The sequence below is a fragment of the Mauremys reevesii genome, linkage group 2 (assembly GCF_016161935.1).
Source record: "Mauremys reevesii isolate NIE-2019 linkage group 2, ASM1616193v1, whole genome shotgun sequence".
NCBI lineage: Eukaryota > Metazoa > Chordata > Testudines > Geoemydidae > Mauremys > Mauremys reevesii.
The window spans coordinates 181,241,210-181,263,359 of record NC_052624.1 but is presented as its reverse complement, the minus strand read 5'-3'; the positions used below and the strand labels follow the sequence as shown (position 1 = coordinate 181,263,359).

General features: G+C 44.0%; 1 protein-coding gene across 7 annotated transcripts in view; it reads right to left on the bottom strand.

The window, feature by feature from the left end:
* CDKAL1 (CDK5 regulatory subunit associated protein 1 like 1) overlaps positions 1-8,767 on the bottom strand; it is a 653,139-nt gene extending 644,372 nt beyond the window's left edge. For 3 of the 7 annotated variants that reach the window (XM_039521853.1, XM_039521854.1, XM_039521852.1), the window contains exons 1-2: positions 8,548-8,767; positions 6,917-6,959 (exon numbers count right to left, since the gene is read on the bottom strand). The gene's annotated coding sequence lies outside the window, so the exon portion shown is untranslated. Of the gene's footprint in view, positions 1-6,916; positions 6,960-8,202; positions 8,345-8,377; positions 8,492-8,547 lie in introns of those variants that run through there. The other 4 variants (XM_039521848.1, XM_039521850.1, XM_039521851.1 and 1 more) reach the window with 4 other exon arrangements.
* Between the last annotated feature and the right edge of the window lie 13,383 nt (positions 8,768-22,150).

Genomic DNA, 22,150 nt, shown 5'->3' with positions numbered 1-22,150 from the left:
ACCCCCCAGAGCATCGTGCACACGGTGGCAGGGCTCCGGATGAGTGGGAAGCGTGTCTCCCTCCCCGCGGAGCCAAACACTGTCCTGCAGGAGCGCGCAGCCCCGGCCCCCAGAGCACTACGCGCGCGGTGGCAGGGCTCATGGGGAGGGGGGAAGGGGCCGGTGGCTTGCTGTGCTCGGCCGGGCGCTCCAGCCTGGGAGCGCGGACCTCGCGGCTTGCGCCATAGGTTGCCGACCCCTGGTTTAGGGTAAAAGCACACAAAAGACCAGATTTCATGGTGGGAGACCACATTTCACAGTCCATGATGTGTTTTTCATGGTCATGAATATGGTAGGGCCCTAGGTATGGGTCCACTGTTAACTTTTTCATTGCAAATCTTTATGTTCATGAACACAAAATTCACTCCATCCACCTGCTGAAATATGCAGTGAAATATCCACTGCAACTAAAAGACGCTCAAAATCGTTACGTCTTTTAAATACAAAATCTTATTCTGTGCCCATCACCATATTCAAGTGCCTCTAAAAAGAAACTGTTTAATTTTAGTAACTGTCCATGGTTACCAGTTTCCACCTTACAAATTCACTTTATAAAGATTTTTCAATATAGTTTACAAAGACCAAATTACATAGAACATATACGCTCCTAAATAAATCAGTCTATTGCAGAGGTCCCCAAACTGTGGGGTGGAACATTCGGGGGACGCAGCTGGGGCCTGGGCCAGCTCCTGCCAGGGGAGGCACCACTCAGTTCCTCTCCTGGCCCAGGGTCCCGGCTGCCGGCTCCGCGCCCAGGGTCCCAGGTGCCAGTCCCCTTACCCCTGTCCACGTTCCCCACTCCCAGAGCCATGGCCCCACTCCCGACCCCAGCTCAGGGGGAGTTGCAGAGAGGGGTTGGTGCAGGGGGGGAAGCATAAGGTAAAAAGTCTTGGGATCACTGGTCTATTGAGTCCAAAAAAAAATAAAATACCCGAACTAAAAAACAAAAACAAAAACCTCCACCCTTAAGTCTCTGGCCATGGGAAACATGATTTCTTCAATGCACTGTGGTATGAATGTTATTTATTCCAGCAGTACAGAACTGAACAGATCAAGTACAAATCTGGCCCTTATCCTGCAAGTGGTCCCACTAGAATCCATACAACTACTCTCATAAAAATTTGCAAAACCAGACCCTTTAACAGCAAGCGTCCATAATATCAACTCATACACCTGCATACGATTTCTCTCCCTTTATTTCTGTTTGTTTAAGATTAAGGCCAAAAAACATAAGGGTAAGAGTGAAAACTAACCCTTATCTTACCTGCACTGTATTTCAGTATTGTACATATGATATGTAAGTCAACCACAGTTCAGCAATACATGCAATACTTGGGCATACCAAGTAACATTTAGTTTTCTGGCTTAAAGCTCATGTCTGATCCTTAACACATTTTTAAATTACTTAGGATCACATGGGCTATCAACAAGTACAAAAGGAAAATAACACATTCATCAAGAATTTTGTGAAAGAGCTCATGGTGTTGGCAACCCCATCTATTCAGGACAACAATACTGACACATTACACTGAAGATGTAACTGCCAAATGAAGCAAATCCTTCGGTAAATACAGTTCAGACAAGCAGATTCAACACCTCAAAAAACTTGTCTATATACAAACTAAAAAGATAACTAGTTTTATAATGTCACTTATATAGGGTGACCATATTTCCCTGTGCTGAATACAGGACACCTGGTAAAATTACTTGTACTCAAGCGAGTTCAATGGTAATCAATCAGAACTATGCAGTACAATCGTTCAAATGAACATCAAGTTGACTGAGCCCCTCTTAAAAAGAAATACCTTCTTATCTTTCAGGCTTTAGGGTTCACACTAGACATGTAAATACCATTTTAAAAGTTAACCATTTAAACGATTAAAAATATGTCATTTAAATGGTTAACCAATTAAGCCGCTGGGGCCGATCCTGCCGGCCAGCGCAGCTGGGGCTTATCTGCTGACATGGCTGGCACCGCCCAGAGCAGATTGGTCATATGTATCGTTCATCAATTAGGAGTTGGAGGCAGGTCAGATAAAATGATTTTAAAATAATACCTAGCACTTATAGTACAGTATAATTTCAGTTAACTAGGATTTTCAGATAAAAGGAATTAGGTTATCTGAATCCAGAACACATCTCCCATGTCACCCTATGTTGGTTGGTAGCACTCATGTTTATATGAGTGCCCGATTATCTGAAAGTTTTGGCTGTCCCCCAGGCCATTTGGATAAAAGGGAGTGTACTGTACTTCATATCAGAGTATATTACACTTACTGTTGGAAGTGAGTTAGGGAGTGTGTCTAATTTGTTATATCAAGGAATTGTGAATCAATGTTTTTAGTACTACTGCTGCTTCTGCTTTTAACTCACTCTGATTTTGAGTAAGTCAGTATGGTTATGATCAAGAAAGTGACTGAGTAAAAATAATGCTGTGTTTCTTGACATCTGTTTCCCTGTGTGTGTATTCAGTCATAAAAAAAAGTTATGACAAACATGTTGTTTTGTATCCTGGCTAGACTGGTAGAGCAAACATTGCTATGGGACAGGAAGCTGGATTCTAAATCATTTTGTATACATCAGCAGCACTACAACTGAATCTTTTATTTCTAATAAAGATGCTCAAGACTAAGTACAAGGCTCTAAGATTCCAGGTTGAGTTTTCAGTAGTGTCAGAAAAAACATCTTTTTACTTTTAGACTGAGCAAATCTGATGTGGAATCATTAGGATGCAATAAATATGGAACCTCACAATGCCATTTTTCAGAGGCTAACTCTGCCCAAAACATCTTCATTTTAGAGGAGAAAATACTAATATGTGTGTGGAATTATGGAGTTTAATATTTATAAAATGCGTTGATATTCTTTGAAAGACATTTTAGAAGTGCAAAGCAGCACTCTGCATTAAAGAAATAAGGAGACTGAAAAAATATTCAATCTGAAATGTGATTTTTTTTTAAGTTGATATTTTTAAATTTTCTTGTCCAGATGAGGATTGTGATTGTGCAGGGCTAATACAGTAAGGCTGAGTCTACACTACAGCCTATGTCAGCCTCCCCGAACGACATAAGTTACATCAGCATAAGCGTTTGTGTGCACATTACTGTCAGCAGGAGAGCTTCTGCTGCAACATAGCTTATGACGCTCAAGGAAGTGTTGGGTTTTTTTTTAATGTCGATGGGAGAGCTCTCTTCCATCAGCATAGAGCTCTCTTTACCAGATGCACTACAGTGGCACAGTTGTATTGGCACAGGTGCACTGCTGCAGCGCTGTATGTATAGACATGGCCTTAGAGACTTGTTATCCTGCTGAGGGGATTCTGGTGTTTGAAGATGTATGCTAGCCTGTCATCTGCTACTGGTGTGCAACGTTATAGGCAGTAGAACGTTTGATCCTGGGAAATGTTGTTGTTGCTGAAACAGATGGTGAGTGTCACAGGATAAGTGCAGGGTGACCAGATGTCCTGTTTCTAAGCCCTCCTACAAGTGTCCCAACTTTCTTAAAAACAGGGAAACTGTCCCAGATTTTATCTCCCCCTCACCCATCAGTACTGACGGGTCCCATTCCTGCTGCTGGCCGGACCCCTGCTCACCAGCCACCTGTCCACTAGTGGTGAGTCGGAGAGTCCAGTGGCCAACGATGGTGAAGGGTGTGCAAGGCTGGTGGCAGGGTGAAGATGCAGCTGGGGGGCTGCCCGCTCCGCCGCTGGTCTGTCAGCACAGCCCGTGCTGTGTGCCAGCTCTCGGCCAGCAGAACTGGCAGTGTCCCCTTTCCAGCTTGCACTGGCTGCCCACTGCAAGCTGCAGTGGCTGGTGAGTGTGGGCTTGCGCCAGACGGTGGCCGGTTATGTGTCATCTTGGCTGCCCGCCCATCGGCCCTTTAAGTGCTCCCCCTCCTGCTGTCCTTTCCTTGCTTTGCCCTTTCACAACCCCCATTCCCTCACCCCACTGCTCCTCCATATCCCCCCCAGCAGGCACATCCCACTCCCGGTACAGTAACTCCTCACTTAATGTCATCCTGGTTAATGTTGTTTTCTTACTGATCAATTAGAGAACATGCTTGTTTAAAGGTGGGCAATGTTCCCTTATAAGGTTTTTTTTGCAGCCGCCTGCTTTACCCACTGCTTGCAGAAAGAGCAACCCGTTGGTGGGGGCTTGGAACCAGGGTGGACTGGCAGCCCTCCACACCCCCAAATCAGCTCCCCTAAGTTCCCTGTATGGCAGCCACCCAGCAGGCTATCAGTTGCCGGGCAGTTCAGCTGTCTCCCCCTCCCCCACCCCCAACCCCCATGTGCTGCTCCTGCCCTCTGCCTTGGAGCTGCTCCCATGAGCATCCTCCTTGCTTTGCGGGGCAGGGGGGAGAGAAGAGAAAAGGAGTGCTAATGTCAGGGTGTTCCCCTCCACCACCCTCACTCCTTTACCCCAATGACCACAGAATGGGGGAGAGGGCTCAGAATGAGGGAGCTTGCTGACAGCAGCTGCTGTCTCAACTTGCTGATCTGCTTCAAAAGGCAGTGTACTTAAAGGGGCAATGTGCATCTCTCTCTCACACACAGGATGTGTGTCTGTCTCCCCCCCACACACACACACACCTCTCTGCAATGCTATCTCCCCTCCCTCCATTCGTGCTTCCTTGTAGAGTGTGAGGTTACATTAACAACAATGTGTTAACCCAGGGGTTTTCAAACTGGGGGTCGGGACCCCTCAAGGGTTGCGAGGTTATTACATGGGGGGTGCGAGCTGTCAGCCTCCACCCCATACCCCGCTTTGCCTCCAGCAAATGAAAAACATGTTTTTATAAGGGGGTGGGGGTCGCACTCAGAGGCTTGCTATGTGAAAGCGGTCACCAGTACAAAAAGAGACCCACTGTGTTAACCCTTGAGGGCTCAGCCAAGTGCTAGTTCATCATTTAGCAGTAAAGCATTCCCTGGGAAATATTCCACGCTCTGACTTCACCACCTCAACCAAGCTTCACAATCATCATTGCCGTGTCCAGTATTAAATTGTTTGTTTAAAACTTATACTGTATGTGTGTGTATATATATATATAAATATATATTATAGTATTTTGTCTGGTGAAAAAAATTTCCCTGGAACCCAACCCCCACTATTTACATGAATTCTTATGGGGAAATTGGATTTGCTTAACATCATTTCTCTTAAAGTAGCATTTTTCAGGAACATAACTACAACGTTAAGCGATGAGTTACTGTACTGTGCAGAGAATCAGCCCCTGCTCAGAGCACTCAGCTCATGAACAGCTTGGCCAGCAGGCTCCTTCCTTTCCTCACTGCCTCTGACTCAGCTGGCATCCAAGGAAAACCCAAGACCTCCGGACCAGAGCACTGTCATCCTCTGCCCCCCCCACCCCGCCCCCGCACAACGCCGGCATGGGGAAGCCTCTGTCTCTCTGCTAACCTCTGGAGTGGTGGCGGGGGTGATTTTCAGCCTGTTCATGCTCCCAAACCAGCAGCCTCCACAGCAGCCCCCCGGGGCAGGGGCTTAGCACCCTTTTCTCACACACCCCTGCCCTGCATCCTGCCCCCAGGGAGCAAGTTGCCCATTGGCATAAAAACCCCACCTCCATGAGCAGCAGAAGCTAAGTTGGCAGGAGAAGCTCTCCTGCCAACATAGCCCTGTGCACATGAGAGCTTATGTCAGTGTAATTTATGTCACTCAAGAGAGAGGCTTAATCACCACCTTAACGACTTAAGTTATGCTGACACAGGCTGTAGTGTAGACAGCCTCAGATACTGAGCTTTCCATCTATCCTGATGCCAATTTCACTAGGTTTCCAAATTACCAGTAGTAGATAAGACCTGAATTTCTCAGGTACAAAATCAAATAGAAATAACACTAAGAAAAACCTTTCCGATATACTTTATGAATATGCATAAAATTACAAAGAAGCTAAAATGGGGCCAAAATCTTTATTTTTTTCTTTTGCAAGTCATCTTTAAGTTTTTGTCTCAGGAATCTTATTTACTTTTAACAAGCAGCCCAGTATTCTAATATGCACTCTCCGTGGTTCCACACAGTAGACAAAACATTTTGTAACTGAAGTTCAGTTTCAAGTTTGAGACCTTCCAGCTGCAAGAGAAAGTTTCATCAACAATATTTCAGTCCTTTTAAAACCTAAATTACACTCTCGCACGTGTATATGAATATTTCAAGCTGGCAAGCCAATAAATTGATAAAAAAGCAAGGTGGAAAAGAATGTCAATCAACTTACACTGCTAACCTAAGAACATAACCAACCATGAATGAAACACAGTAGAAGTAAGTTATAAAATGTAATCAATTAAGTTTGTATTATTCATTTTTCCCCTGTCTGAAGTTTCTTCCTCTAGCATGCAATGGAACACCACACAGGCCCAATATACACACCATATTGCAATGGTTTAACTAAATGTGTGATTTAAAAATCAAACAGGTGCAAAAACCCTCTGTGAACACACATAACCCAATTTAAGCCTGTCTTACGTTGACTTAGTTAAATCAGTTCCTTACCATCTTAAGCTAAATCAGTATAAGCCTGGGTTAAACTGATTTAAGTGTCCATGTAGGAGTCTGCACCAATTTAACTAAATTTTAAAATAAATGTTTAAATTGATTTAGTTAAACCAGTCCACCTTGTATGATAGAAAACCAAAAATCTATGCTAAAAGAGGAGTAAATAGACCCTTGAAAAAATACTTGCTCCAAGACACTACTGCTCTTTTCTTAAGAAAGGTCTAGGTGAAACGTGAGATAAGCTATGAAACAAAGCATTTATAATTAGACAAACCCTATTTTCAGGTCCATAAAATGAAAAAAAAAATTAATTAGATGGTTCTAAACCAACATACTAAAACACCATGACCAAACTAAAAACATACCTTGATTTATGCAATTTGTCTTAAGTTCTCTTGAATAAAGTATCTGAAAAGTAGAAAAGACTCTTAGAGACAAGATTCACCTAAACATATTCACAAGTCTGACATAGATTGAATATCAGTTATTGAACTTGATTTATGTGTTCTTAAATAGTAACCACTTCAATCTTGGTGGTGTACATGAACTCTGCATTGGACACCTGAGGAGCATATTTACAGACTCCTGGGCAACTATTCCAGATAAAGATAAATATTCAGAGTAAAAAGACAAGTCTAAAGTGGCAGAAGTGTGTTGATAAAAGTTTTTAAAAGTTTCGTTTACTAATGAGTTTGCACAATATGAGCTACATATTCACTCTGGAGTGCGTTATTTTCTTTAAGAGAGTGGAGTGTTTCGGAAAGGTACTAATCTGAGAGCTCTATAAATGGAAGATCCTGATTTATCCACTAGAATACAGTACAGGCAGTAATAATGCAAGTTCCTGAACATTGCCCTACCAATGTGGCAAATGATCAAAAGGGTCCACATCTCAGGATTAAGTCAGTAATTCCTCTTATTAACCATTCAGTCCTTGCTGGAGAATGCTAACAAAGTTAACTGGATGGTGTTTTTCAACATCAACATGTGTCCCACAAGCAACTGAGCTGAGACCACACAAGTATCACTGATTAATAATCCGAGTTTTCCTCTGTTCAGTCACTTCTGCTCCAACACATCACAGATAAATCTGTGAGAAGGCCTGATGCAAATATTATCTCCATATTAAAAAATACACATTTTTAAAGGAAAGATTAGACAAATCTTTGCATTAAAAAGATTCTGGTTTGACTGCATCATGGTGGACTGAACTAACAGATCTTTTCGTCTTTCATAACACTGAAACACCATGGGAGGAGGGGACCAGATGCTGAGCTTTAGCCAACATATTCTTAGAACATGGGTCCAGCAGTGTGGCCTAACGGCTAGAAAAACAGACTGGGACTCAGGAGTCTTGGGTTTATTCCCAGCAGTCTCTGGCCTACTGGGTGACCAAACAATTTCACCTCTGTGCTTCAGGATATGCCACACTGCCATTACAGAGCACGTCTGCAGCTAGCTAACTTGGGTGTATGCAGCAACGAAGCTGACAGCACAGATTGTGGAGCTTGCTGGAGACCCTGGGTGATTCCTCACACAGGAAGCTCAGCACTCGCTCGCAGGGTGCGCACGAGCCCCAGGCAGATGCCCCCTCAGTTTCCTCTATCTGTAAAATGGGGACAATGATCCCGCCCCCCGGAGAGCTGCGCACCAGCAGCGCCAGGCGGGAGCCGGCTCCGGTTACCGTCACCCCACGGGGCTGCCTAGGCTGGGGGACAGAGCACAGCCGCGCTCTCAGCGCAGGGCCCCGGGCCCCGCCGCCCCCTCCTCCTGTAAACACGAGGGGCCGCCGCTCGCAGGCCGGGGGGAGGGGGGGGAAGTGTCACCACCAGAGGCCGGGGGGTGTCGCCGCCCCGCGCTGCTCGAAGCGGCAGCCCGCGCCCGAGGGGGCCTGTCCCGCCGCGAGCCGGGCCCCGCTGCCGGGGGAGGGGGGCTGAACGCTGAACAAACGACGCCGGCACGGGGAGCGGGGGCAGGAGTGACAGTTGCGACTCACCTCCCAGCCCGCGCGCTCAGCTGGACTCCACCATGATGCCGGCCCTCCGCCCCGCCCCTTCACACGTCAAAACGTCGCAGCCGCGACGGGCTCCCAGGGTGGCCAAACTAAGTCATTCCGCACCTCTGCCCTCAGCTCCACACACACACACACACACCAGAGCGAGGCTGGCCCCACCCCCAGCTCCGCTGGCGCGCTGCGCTGAGCGTTGAGTCCTGGGCTTCTCCCGCCTCCGCTCACAGGGCGGAAGGAGGCGGGGCTGGGGCTGCCGAACGTTCCACTCGGGCGGGTGGGGCCGGGCTTGTGGGGAGATTGTTCGTTGTCCCGCGAGCCCCTAGTGGCCGAGCCGCTCCCCGACGCGGGGGCACGTGTCCCTGCGTGTCTCTGCCGCCAGGGGGCTGCAGCCCGCGCGTGGCAGCTTCGCAGGGACTCCTGCGGTTTGGGCTCCGAGCACAGCCCGGCTCCCGGGAGACTCCCGCTGAACGCGCCGGACTTAGCGCCACTGCCCTGGGGCTGGGGAGGCCGCCGCAGGGCTCCCTTCGGGCTGCACAGGCAAGGCGGCGTTAGGAGGGGTGATATGCCTAGCAGCTCCCGCTCACATGGGCCAGCAGGATACATCTGGCCAAAGTTTACCCCAAGGCCCAGCCAGCGCAAGGCTTAGGTACTGCATCTGTCCCCTCGAAGCCCTTTAATGCAGCTGGGAATTTAAATAGTGCCACCCCGCAGCATTCAAAACTGAATGAAAAATCAGATCGCCTTAAGAATTGTAAGTTTGTTTGTTTAAAAAGATATATGTTGGGTTCTTTGTTTTCCGATGTCTGCGGTTTTAAGATGAAATCAGGTCCCATATGCAAGCTTCTGTCTACAACCCACAGTTATTCTTATAAAAACCTGAGAGCTCACATTCTTATATAAACACGTAACTCGTGCTGGTGCTTTACTACAAACATAAAATAGTGCAAGAGTTAAGGTAGAACTGGAAGACTTGGCAACCAGTTGGTGGTTCTGTAGTGTTATGTGCCAGGTGAAACTATATTATGGGTTGAGTTAAAAACTCATTGAGATTGATGGGTGTGACTACATCCTTCAGTTAAGTTAGGGGTACAGCTAGGCCCCCACCTAAGGCAAAAGGAGTACGTGAATTTACCTAGGAGCTTTAGCTAAGTATTGTTTTAGGTGGGAGGTGTGGGAAGGGAGAACACCAAGGAGCAGAGTGACCCAGACAACCTGAAGGAGAAGCTGAAAGCATAGTGTCTGATCCTGAACAAACCTGGGGAGAGATTTCCAGGTCAGTGTTCTTGGTGCTGTAAGCCAACACAAGATGATGTACATTTCTTGTAAATAAATAAGATTGCATCAAATAAATGCCTGGCACCAGTTCTGGAACATCTCCAGGGTCCCAAATTTTGACTAGCCCCTCAGGTCAAAAAGGGGCAACTGTAACACAAGCAGCATGTTGTGGGGTGGCAGCATTCCCTCAATACCAACTCAGACCTGTACTCTTCATCCAGTCATGCTTTATTTCCCTGAATCTGTGGAGTCTGACTCTGGCCTGACTCTGTTCCTGCAGGCCTCTGTGGCTGAGATTTTCAGAGCCACCAAGGCTACTCTATTAAAATTATTGGGACTTGGATGAGGCATGTGCCTTTGGAGGCATTTAAAGTCTAAGGGTATGTCTACACTACAGGATTATACCAATTTTACAGAAACCGGTTTTTTAAAACAGATTGTATAAAGTCGAGTGCACGCAGCCACACTAAGCACATTAATTCGGCAGTGTGCGTCCATGTACCGAGGCTGGTGTCGATTTCCGGAGCATTGCACTGTGGGTAGCTATCCCATAGCTATCCCATAGTTTCCACAGTCTCCCTCACCCCTTGGAATTCTGGGTTGAGATCCCAGTGCCTGATGGGGCAAAAAACATTGTCGCGGGTGGTTCTGGGTACAGCCTCACCCCTCCCTCCGTGAAAGCAGCAGACAACCGTTTTGCACCTTTTTTCCTGGGTGAACTGTGCAAATGCCATAGCACAGCAAGCATGGACCCTGCTGAGCTCAAGACAGCAATCATGGACGTTGTAAACACCTCGCGCATTATCGTGCAGTCTATGCTGAACCAGGACCTGCAAAACCAGGCGAGGAGGAGGCAGCTACGGCATTGTTACCTGTGCTGATGAGCTCTGCGTGGTCACCTGTGCTGATGAGCTCTCCACGCTGGCCAAACAGGAAATGAAATTCAAAAATTTGCAGGGCTTTTCCTGTCTACCTGGCCAGTGCATCTGAGTTCAGATGGCTTTCCAGAGCGGTCACAATGGTGCACTGTGGGATAGCTCCTGGAGGCCAATACCGTCGATTTGCGGCCACACTAACCCTAATCCGACATGGCAATACCGATTTCAGCGCTACTCCCCTCGTTGGGGAGGAGTACAGAAATCGGTTTTAAGAGACCTTTATATCAATATAAAGGGCTTCGTTGTGTGGACGGGTACAGGGTTAAATCGGTTTAACTCTGCTAAATTCAGTATAAACGTGTAGTGTAGACCAGGCCTTAGTCTATAATGTTTCACATACTTCTCAAATAGCAGTAACACCTTTTTATATACTTCTAATTCTCAACTATAAGGTTATTAGTCAAAATAAAAACTCTTACATCATAAGTTTTGAGAGCATTGGCCAAAATTTTGAAACCTGAGTGACTAAAGTTAAGTTCATAAATCTGTATTCAGGAACCCACAAAAGTGACCTGATTTTCAAAGATGCTGAGCAATTTGTTTCAACAGTATTTGTGGGTGCTCAGCACCGTTGGCCTCATTAGGCCTGATGATAAATTTAGAAATCTAAGTTGGGCACCCAGATTTCAAAACTTGGGGAATTCAACTTAATTTACCTTACTTAAAATCATGTTGCATTCCCTATGCTTTACATTTGACTTTGCAAAACTCATTCCATACAAAATTACGCATTTAAAATTAAGCCAACTTGTGCCCATTCGGACTCCCATTGACTTAAATAACAGCAACATTGGGTTCCTAGTAGATCTAACTGATACCAAATGGAGAGAACAACAACAAAACTGATATTTTTTAACTTGCAGCAATATCGCACCTGAAAAGAGAATGATAATGTATCTGAAACATCTCAAAGTGCGTATATTCACAGTTTTATTTTGGAGCAGCCTGTATCTCCTTCAGGGCATAAAAAACACAGCTTTTTGTAATTGCATTAAGGATGTCATGCTAATCCATTCGCAGTGTCCTTAGAATCCTTTTTTCTAGAAACAACAGATTTTCTCCCTATAGCAAGTAGAAAAGTGTCTGAAAGCCCTGGGTCTACTAATAGGAGCTTTTTAGCTAACAGCAGATAAAGCCTGGCAGTCTCTGCCTCCATCTATGAATATTATTACACTTAAGCGAATTATACAACATTTTTATCTGAGGCCAGTCACAGGCAAATAGGATAGCAGTGAGAGCAAAATAATAGGAAAGGTGTGAAAAATTAGAACAGGACAAAAAGACAAGAGTTAACAGAATATACAATAAAGTATTGAAGCAGTCTTTAAAAACTGTGTAATCTGTGTAGGCCAGGTTCCTGAGAGCTTGTATGTATCACCTGCATCATCTGGTATCAGACATTGAAATATTGCTGCTGTTGATTAAAAGATCATATATGTTTGTGTTGAGTCTGTGGTAAACACATACACAGTGTTCAGAGATCCTGCCCATGAAACACAAAGTGATGATGGTAACTCATCAGTATGTCAGCTTTAACTGCTCCCATCTCTACTTTGCAGCAGTGAGTGGTGCTAATCTCTTCTCAATCTCCCTTCCTCGTAACTGAGGGCTGGTCTACACTGTGAGGGAGGGGATCGATCTAAGATACGCAACTTCAGCTACGTGAATAGCGTAGCTGAAGTCAAAGTATCTTAGATCAATTTATCTCTCGTTCTCACGGCGCGGGATCGACGTCTGTGGCTCCCCCGTCGACTCCGCTACCACCATTCGTGCTGGTGGAGTTCCGGAGTCGACAGGAGCGCTTTCGGGGATCGATATATCGCATCTAGATGAGACGTGATATATCGATCCCTGAGAAATCGATCGCTACCCACCGATACAGCGGGTAGTCTAGACATACCCTGATTTTGTTTAGTAGCTTGTAAAGCTAAAAAGGACTATCTTCATCTAGACTGACCTCCTTCATAACACAGGCCATAGAATTTCACCCAGTGATTCTTGTAGTAAGGGAAATTATTCTTCCATACTATATGTGATCATTATCAAGCCCAATGTCTGGTGAATGAAACAGAGCATGTCTTTCAATTAGTGCCTCTGCATTTGTTGAAGAGGATGACTGAAGAGGCTTGAAAACTAAGGAGGAGCAACCACTGCTTGGAGAAAAGCAGCAAAGGGACAAAACACTGGCCGTTGCAATAGCTTTATATCTCAAACCCTCCACTTCGCAGCTACCAAATACTTCAGTAACCTCTTCAGAAAGGGACAAGCAATGCAAACAAAATCTATCCTCATTCTCTAAGTGTCAGGTCTGCAGAGAATGGACATTGAATGGTTTCACAAACTAGCAGCAGGATCTCTGGAGGATGTCAGCAATCCTTCTCAGCAGCTTTTGGTACTGCCTGGCCTGCCCACGTATAGACCATCGATGGAATGAGCAGCACCATTTCCTGGTCCTCCTCAGAGTAAGAATCGTTGGACTCAAAAGGTGGAAGTGTAGCCAGATGAATAGCATCCCAACAATGCTGGAGTATCCCTGGCCCTATTGGAGTTTAGGATAGAGAGTGACGTGTGGACCACATAAGGAAGTCTCTCTCTATCACCAAGTCTGCCAGGATCAGTGACGCTGAATCCGTGTACATTTCCAGATCCTGAAGAAGGGTGTACTGAGGTCAGGCAGGCTTTGGAATTGGATACATTGGTATGGATGCAGTTGTCTGGGTGTGGTGTGGAAATCACTGGTGCAAAAGGCAATCTGCTCCTACTGTCCTTATACACCTTTGCAGAGTTCTTGGTACTGTCAGTGCTGGCCTGTGATCCCCATGAGTTCCAGATGAGCCATCTCAGGGGAACAGAGTCTCACTTGATCCCCAGGGAAGGGGGAAAGCCACCCTCTTCTTAGGAGGGTCGTTTTGCCCTTCTTCCTCTAAGGGTGCTTCTCCTTACCCTCATCATGCCTTTTTTCAGAGGCATCCTTGGGTGTTCTGTTGGTACTGGCAGGACAGTGCTCGACAGTTCTGGTTGATGAGGCAAGGAGTGGGAAGGTCTCAGGTCCGATCGAGACCTCATGTTGAGCTCCATCAGATGCTTGCGAAGCCTGAAGTCCCAGAAGAGCTTGGTGTGGGGAGGAAAGGAGCAGCAGATGTCACATTTGGATGGGATGTCTGACTCCTCCGGTAATAAGGGCAGCTCTTGTGTGGGTTGCTTACCAGGAAGACTCAAGAGCAGGAGAGGCAGGCTTGAAGGCTGGTACTTTGGGCCTCTGTGCCCAGATCCCTGCTAATTAAGACTATACACTAACTAACAAAACTATTAAAATATATACAATATTTTTACAGGAAAGGTGAGCCTCAGAAGCTGAAACTACAGACACAGGTGGTTCCGTCTTAGACCGTGAGAGGTAGAAAAGGAACTGAAGAGGCAGTCAATCTGTGCCACCCTCAGGTCATGGCACAAGACAGCATAATATGCAGACATGGACCAACGGACAATGGTATTGAAAAATGTCCAGTCCTGGGCACACAGAGCACATGCACGCACACAGTGAATACCCATAGGAACCAGCACTCAAAGACAACAGTTACTGGGAAGTAACCTCTCTTTCTGCTTCGAGTCATCCCTATATATTCCCTTTTGTAAGAGATTAGCCAACAGTACACCCCCTAGGAAGGTGGGTTAAGAAGTCCTAGGTGAACAAGGACTGCAAAATTGTCAAAACAAGCATCAGCTGCAGATAGTAGTTCAAGTGAGGAATATTTTTTTTCTATATATGTACAAATGCAGAGCTTCAAGCAACAGCTCTGCAAATTCAACCAAGACAGAAGGCCTTCAATGGATGTTGTCTTCAAATTAGTTGTAAACCTTTTGATATATCCAGGTGACTCAATACCTGCCAAGTCTTACTAAGGGTATGAAAGATGTATAAAAGAGAGTTGGAGAAATACAGGTAGGTTAGAGGCCTATTTGAGATGGAAACAGAGATAACTTGAAAAAGAAAATTGATATCTGAGGTACTGACTGACCCGATCACATTTCTCATATGGACTAAAGTTTATAGAGGACTGCCCATGCAGTCTGTATCTTAGCTGCGGCTATGAGAAATGTCTTCTTCTCAGGTGTATTGTACACGTGATATAGGAATCACTCTGAGCCCAAGATACTTGAAAGAAATACTCTTTATTCAGTTACCAGTTCCAATTGCCTCTGCATAACTGCACATGGGCTTCTGCAGCACCGTTCCCACAGACTTCCTATCTTTGAAGCTAAATACTTAAAGGTACAGAGCCCAGTACCACAGTACAGATGATATTCTGAGAATTAGCAGACCAGAGATCCCGAGAGCTTTGTGAAACAAGACTCTGACCCTAAATCAAAAGTGGTACATGCACTACAGGAAATACCCTCTGGTCAGGGAAGTGAATACATCCACCCCATGGCACTCACAACACAACCATGCATACTGCTATAAAGGAATCCAGATTCCTTTGGAGCAGCCATGAAGGCAAAGCAGTTGCTTCAAGTAGCCCTAATGGTACATGCAGCAATTCTTCTAAAACCTAGAGTATTGAAAGGTGAGTGAGGACTGTTGGCCTTAAGCATGAGAGAGTAAAAGCTGAAGTCACAACCCATGCACCCTGGGTTAGCATGGTTCTGAATGTTTGAAGTGTAATAGATGGCAGTGCTTAAAGTAAGAGAAGCATGTTTTGTCAAAAGCTCCTGATTTTTTTTTTTTATAAGAAACCACTAGATTTTTTAAAAATGCCATTACGCACAGTACGATTGAGATGTCAGGACATCAACCTGAGATGATTCAGGATCAGCTGGGGAGTTTTACCCCAACCTGAAGACAAAGAGGATGTTTGAACCAAACTGGCAAGACCCATTTTGGCTATGATAATGTCTTGCTGCATCTCAACTGACATGCAGGCAGCTCTCCTGAACCAATGGAATCAGAGGGAACAGAGAAATTCCCAATTCCAGTCTATGGAAAAGGGAGTTTGTCAATAATGAGAGTCTTGTTTGACTCTGGACTGGAGAGAATGGGCATTGTCATGGGTAATAAAGAGGCCTAGTCTGGACATGTCATCTTATAGGTAGAAATTAGCCTGTCCTGTGGCACAGCAATAGAACTAACACACCAACAATTCTGAGAATTTGGTGCTATTTATCTCAATTGAGAATCCCAGATTTACAAGTTAAGTGCTTCCCATTGGGCATTATTGCTACCTGAGTACTCAGGTTCAGGTAAGTAACTCCTGCAGGATCTGCTCCTGAAGCAGATTGCCTGCTATGCCCAAATGAAGGATGAAAGTCCAACATCTTCCTGACATGGCAATGGAATAGGTTCCAGGACTAATGCATCGGGGAGGTGGGAGGCAGAAGAGCGGTGGGGGAGAATATCACCAAAGGGCCCACTCTGATCAGAACCAAGTCCTGTGTACTGGGAGCAGCTGACAAAATTTACTTATTCTTGTTCCCTGGTAGCTCAGGGGATGTCAATGTGCAATTGACTTCACTTAGAAAGAACAAGACTGCAAGTCTAGTGACCAAGCATTAGCAGCTGATAGCAGGGTAGATAAAAATCAATTATTTAAAAAATAAAAATGAAAAAAATCCAATTTTTTAAATTGGATTTTATTGATAAAATGCTTTTTGAGGAAAAAACCTATCTAAAGATAGTTTTAATTAAGATACATTATAGCTTAAAGATATTTCATCATGGAATAGGGATTATAAATTCTAATTCTATAGTATGAGACAGCATATTCATGTAATGTTTATGAAAAATTTTGTAAATGAGTTCCAGTAGTTCATGGATTAGGAATCCAATTTTATGAGGTTCCAGGGGCTTCTGTATAGGTTAATCTTTCTATCTGCCCAATGGGACTCAGTGCCCAGTCTAGAAGATACCATCAGAGATGCTTAGTTTTGCATTTCTCAAACTGTGGATTTGTCTCTCCAGAGATAACATGCTTGTTAACAGCAAAAATATTTTTAAATAAATAAAATAAGAGTTGAGAAACAGACCTCAACCCTCTGCAAACTTGTGTACATAAAAGTCAATCCCTTACTTCTCTCTAAAAGTGCAAAGTTTCAAAAAGTTCAATGAATAGAAGATTGTAGGGGGCAGAATAGATCTGGACAAGGAGAAGAAGTCTGGAGATAAATGTGAGAAGGGAGGGACAAGCATTAAAAACAGAAGTGAAACTGTTTGAGCAGCATATTCCATAAGTCTTGAGGACTTTGAGTGTAACCTTCATTGATTTGAGATTTTACCATACCATTCACTCACTACAAGGGAAAACTGATAATGACAGCAGGCCGTAAAAGAGACCCAGTTTGTGAATAAGAACCATTCAAGAAATACATGTTTGCTGATGATGTTTTAAAGAAAGTCACACCAGTGAACTGGTGGAAGTCACCCAAGCACTTGGATTCAGAGACTGTTGACGTGATAATCTCACTTTTAACAGGAGTAGCTTCTTCTGCCAGTGTAGAAAGAATATTTTCTTCCTTTGGACTAATTCATTCCAAATTGAGAAATTATTTGGGACCTGAAAAAGCAGGGAAGCTTGTTTTTCTTTTCCAGATTATGAACAAACAGGAAAATGAAGGTGAAGACAACTGAGTTAGCTGCAGAAGCCAATATTGTAAGTTTCTCATGTTGACCTGGCTGACATAGTCGATTTAATTTTTTTGTTTGTTTGTTTTTTAAATATTTCATTTAACTATTTTAGTTAAAAACAATTTTAACAAAAACTAACCCGATTTTACAAAACTTGAATGTTTTAACTAAATTCAAAAATTCATATGATTGTTTTGTTAAAATATTATATGTTTGCTGTTGAAGAAAAAAATCCAGAATACTTAATGTTTTAGTTAAATAAAACATTTAAAATGTCTGTCTGGTGATATTCTCCTCTGAGTACAGCATGGCAAGAAAAATCCTCCAAATATTAATGATTAATCTGTTGAATTGGAGAGAGTTTACCTCCCAAGGAGTTCCTAAATATCTGCTTCAATTATCTTTGGTAAATGAAATAACCAGTCATTCATTTTCTGATATATCTGTAAAACTAATCTGAAAAGTCTTCAAAATAAATCATTTAAAAAAAATGTATAGTGCAGAGGTAGGCAACCTATGGCATGGGTGCTGAAGGCGGCGCACTTGCTGATTTTCAGTGGCATGCACACTGCCTGGATCCTGGCCACCGGTCCGAGGGGCTCTGCATTTTAATTTAATTTTAAATGAAGCTTCTTAAACATTTTAAAAACCTTATTTACTTTACATACAATAATTTAGTTATATGTTATAGACTTATAGAAAGAGACCTTCCAAAATCTGGGGGAAAGGGATAGTTCAGTGGTTTGAGCATTGGCCTGCTAAACGCAGGGTTGTGAGTTCAATCCTTGAGGGGACCATTTGGGGAACTGGGGTAAAAATCTGACTAGACAACCATCTGAGGTCCCTTCCAACCCTATGATTCTATGTTAAAATGGATTACTGGCACACGAAACCTTAAATTAGAGTGAATAAATGAAGACTCAGCCCACCACTTCTGAAAGGTTGCCAACCCCTGGTATAGTGTGTACCTTCTAAAAATGAAACCTACATCTATCTCTAAGTTGTAAAGAATATGTATTTTTTAAGTACATCAGAAGCAGGAAGCCTGCTAAACAACCAGTGGGGCCCCTTGACGATCGAAATACAAGAGGAGTGCTTAAAGACGATAAAGTCATTGCGGAGAAACTAAATGGATTATTTGCTTCAGTCTTCACGGCTGAGGATGTTAGGGAGATTCCCAAACCTGAGCTGGCTTTTGTAGGTGACAAATCTGAGGAACTGTCACAGATTGAAGTGTCACTAGAGGAGGTTTTGGAATTAATTGATAAACTCAACATTAACAAGTCACCGGGACCAGATGGCAGTCACCCAAGAGTTCTGAAAGAACTCAAATGTGAAGTTGCGGAACTATTAACTAAGGTTTGTAACGTGTCCTTTAAATCGGCATCGGTACCCAATGACTGGAAGTTAGCTAATGTAACGCCAATATTTAAAAAGGACTCTAGGGGTGATCCCGGCAATTACAGACCGGTAAGTCTAACGTCGGTACAGGGCAAAATTAGTCAAAACAATAGTTAAGAATAAAATTGTCAGACACATGGAAAAACAAACTGTTGAGCAATAGTGAACATGGTTTCTGTAAAGGGAAATCGTGTCTTACTAATCTATTAGAGTTCTTTGAAGGGGTCAACAAACATGTGGACAAGGGGGATCCGGTGGACATAGTGTACTTAGATTTCCAGAAAGCCTTTGACAAGGTCCCTCACCAAAGGCTCTTACGTAAATTAAGCTGTCATGGGATAAAAGGGAAGGTCCTTCCATGGATTGAGAACTGGTTAAAGGACAGGGAACAAAGGGTAGGAATTAATGGTAAATTCTCAGAATGGAGAGGGGTAACTAGTGGTGTTCCCCAAGGGTCAGTCCTAGGACCAATCCTATTTAATTTATTCATAAATGATCTGGAGAAAGGGGTAAACAATGAGGTGGCAAAGTTTGCAGATGATACTAAACTACTCAAGATAGTTAAGACCAAAGCAGATTGTGAAGAACTTCAAAAAGATCTCACAAAACTAAGTGATTGGGCAACAAAATGGCAAATGAAATTTAATGTGGATAAATGTAAAGTAATGCACTTTGGAAAAAATAACCCCAACTATACATACAACATGATGGGGGCTAATTTAGCTACAACGAGTCAGGAAAAAGATCTTGGAGTCATCGTGGATAGTTCTCTGAAGATGTCCACGCAGTGTGCAGAGGCGGTCAAAAAAGCAAAGAGGATGTTAGGAATCATTAAAAAGGGGATAGAGAATAAGACTGAGAATATATTATTGCCCTTATATAAATCCATGGTACGCCCACATCTCGAATACTGTGTACAGATGTGGTCTCCTCACCTCAAAAAAGATATTCTAGCACTAGAAAAGGTTCAGAAAAGGGCAACTAAAATGATTAGGGGGTTGGAGAGGGTCCCATACGAGGAAAGATTAAAGAGGCTAGGACTCTTCAGCTTGGAAAAGAGAAGACTAAGGGGGGATATGATAGAGATATATAAAATCATGAGTGATGTTGAGAAAGTGGATAAGGAAAAGTTCTTTACTTATTCCCATAATACAAGAACTAGGTCACCAAATGAAATTAATAGGCAGCAGGTTTAAAACAAATAAAAGGAAGTTCTTCTTCACGCAGCGCACAGTCAACTTGTGGAACTCCTTACCTGAGAAGGTTGTGAAGGCTAGGACTATAACAATGTTTAAAAGGGGACTGGATAAATTCATGGTGGCCAAGTCCATAAATGGCTATTAGCTAGGATGGGTAAGAATGGTGTCCCTAGCCTCTGTTCGTCAGAGGATGGAGATGGATGGCAGGAGAGAGATCACTTGATCATTGCCTGTTAGGTTCACTCCCTCTGGGGCACCTGGCATTGGCCACTGTCGGTAGACAGATACTGGGCTAGATGGACCTTTGGTCTGACCCGGTACTGCCGTTCTTATGTTCGGTTATAACAAGAATGCACTTTTATGTAGAAATCCATGATTAAATCAAGTCTTCCTGACTAGTGATTTAAATCATGATTTAAATCAAATCCACCCTGGCTGATAGTGGAGCAGACCCTAGGAAAGCTTTATGACTAGACTTCAGAAACAAAGCATTAATGCAAATGTTTGGACTCTATATGACTTAAGTCAATTATACCCCTGGACATTTTAAAAATTCTGGCATTAGTCTCAGATTAAAAGTCTTAGCCATCTTCAGAGCCAATAAGTGGGGTAGCACTGAATGAATAGGTTCCAAAGCTATCCCAGTGGAGTTGTGAGAATGAGTTTCCAGTGCCAAGGATGTTTCAGCACACAAGACACCTTAGTTAAAGAACCCAGCTGGAAGGTTTGGATTCAGAGCCTACTAAGGTTGTCCCAGGTCCTAGTAAATCTTTTGGAAAGGATTGGTTTGACAGATAATATCTAGAGTGACTCCCACAAGAGGATGCCTAGACCTTCATCTGACTCTGGGAGTAAACCATCAGTAGCTATCACGTCTCACTGGAATTTAAATGAGATCATGAATTCAGGCCATTTTAGAGATGGTTTCAAATCCATCTACAAAGTTGGATCTGAATTTTGGATTTTAGTTCAGGTTCATCTCTACTACAATAGCCATCTTGTCATAATGGCCTTTTCTGGTCTTGAAATTTTGTTAGTATACTTGGGGCGCTGCAAACAGATGGAAAAAGGCAAGAAGAGTGCTTTTGCAGTGCCTCAAATTTCTTAAATCTTGCTGTACAAGACACACTGAAGTGCAAACCTTTCTTCAGAAGTAATTAAAGGGTGTGTTTCACCAAGAAACCTGGCTTCCAGAACATGAACAACGCTAGTCACATTTAAGATTCTGCTTAACATTTTCAGACCAACAACCCCGCTTGAAGCAGGATTTGTCCAGGTGCTCTTCTGTGACAGGAATGGCACTTAGGGACCTAAGGCAGTACCTCAATCTGAGGTCTGTTTTCCCCCTTTTGTCTCCCTCATCTAGAGCTCCAGCATGGAGTACATAGAAGGGAACAGAGATCTAGGAATCCAGGGGGGAGAGAAAGAGGTGATTACCGGCCTCAAGCAGGAAAGAGTATGGATGTAACTGTTAGCTGGATTACTGGCTTCTCCAAAGTGCCCTCTGAGAACTGGGAGGGAGCCTTTTATTTTGAGTGCTGATGTTCAGAAACCAGTTCTTCCTGCTTGCTGTCACTTGTGGTGCTTCTGAAGACTTTAAGGGGTGGTAGTCCTGGCCTCTCTCCGGGATAGTGCATCTCTGGACCAGAAAGGAGATGATGAGAATCAGGGGAAAAACGTGCAAACTGCCACGACCGATAGATGTAGTATTAATAAACTTCTGCAGGCAGGGAAAGATGCTGGTACCCTAAACTCAGACACTGAAAGAATGAAAGAATTCTTCCTCCATTTCTCTGCCATGGTGGAGAAACCAGCAGATCATTATCAGGAATATCCAACCCTGTTCATGGTTGTTAGCAATCCTTTTTGGTCAAGTAGGCGGTCTCCCCCCTGACAAGCAGCTCAGTTTTCCATCTTTGCCCACGATGCTGGAGTCTCAGAAGGAACAAAGACCTTTTTTACACAGGTAGAGACTTAGCACAGGATTCTACCCATCAGCTGTCTAGTGCAGGTCTAGCATCTAGACAGATCCTGCCTTGACTGGGGAGGTAAGTATATGTCTACATTGCAATAAGCCTGGGGTTTGAACTCAGGCTCAAACCTAACCACCCTATTGTCTACACACAAATCTTGCTGATCCAGGGTCCTAGAAC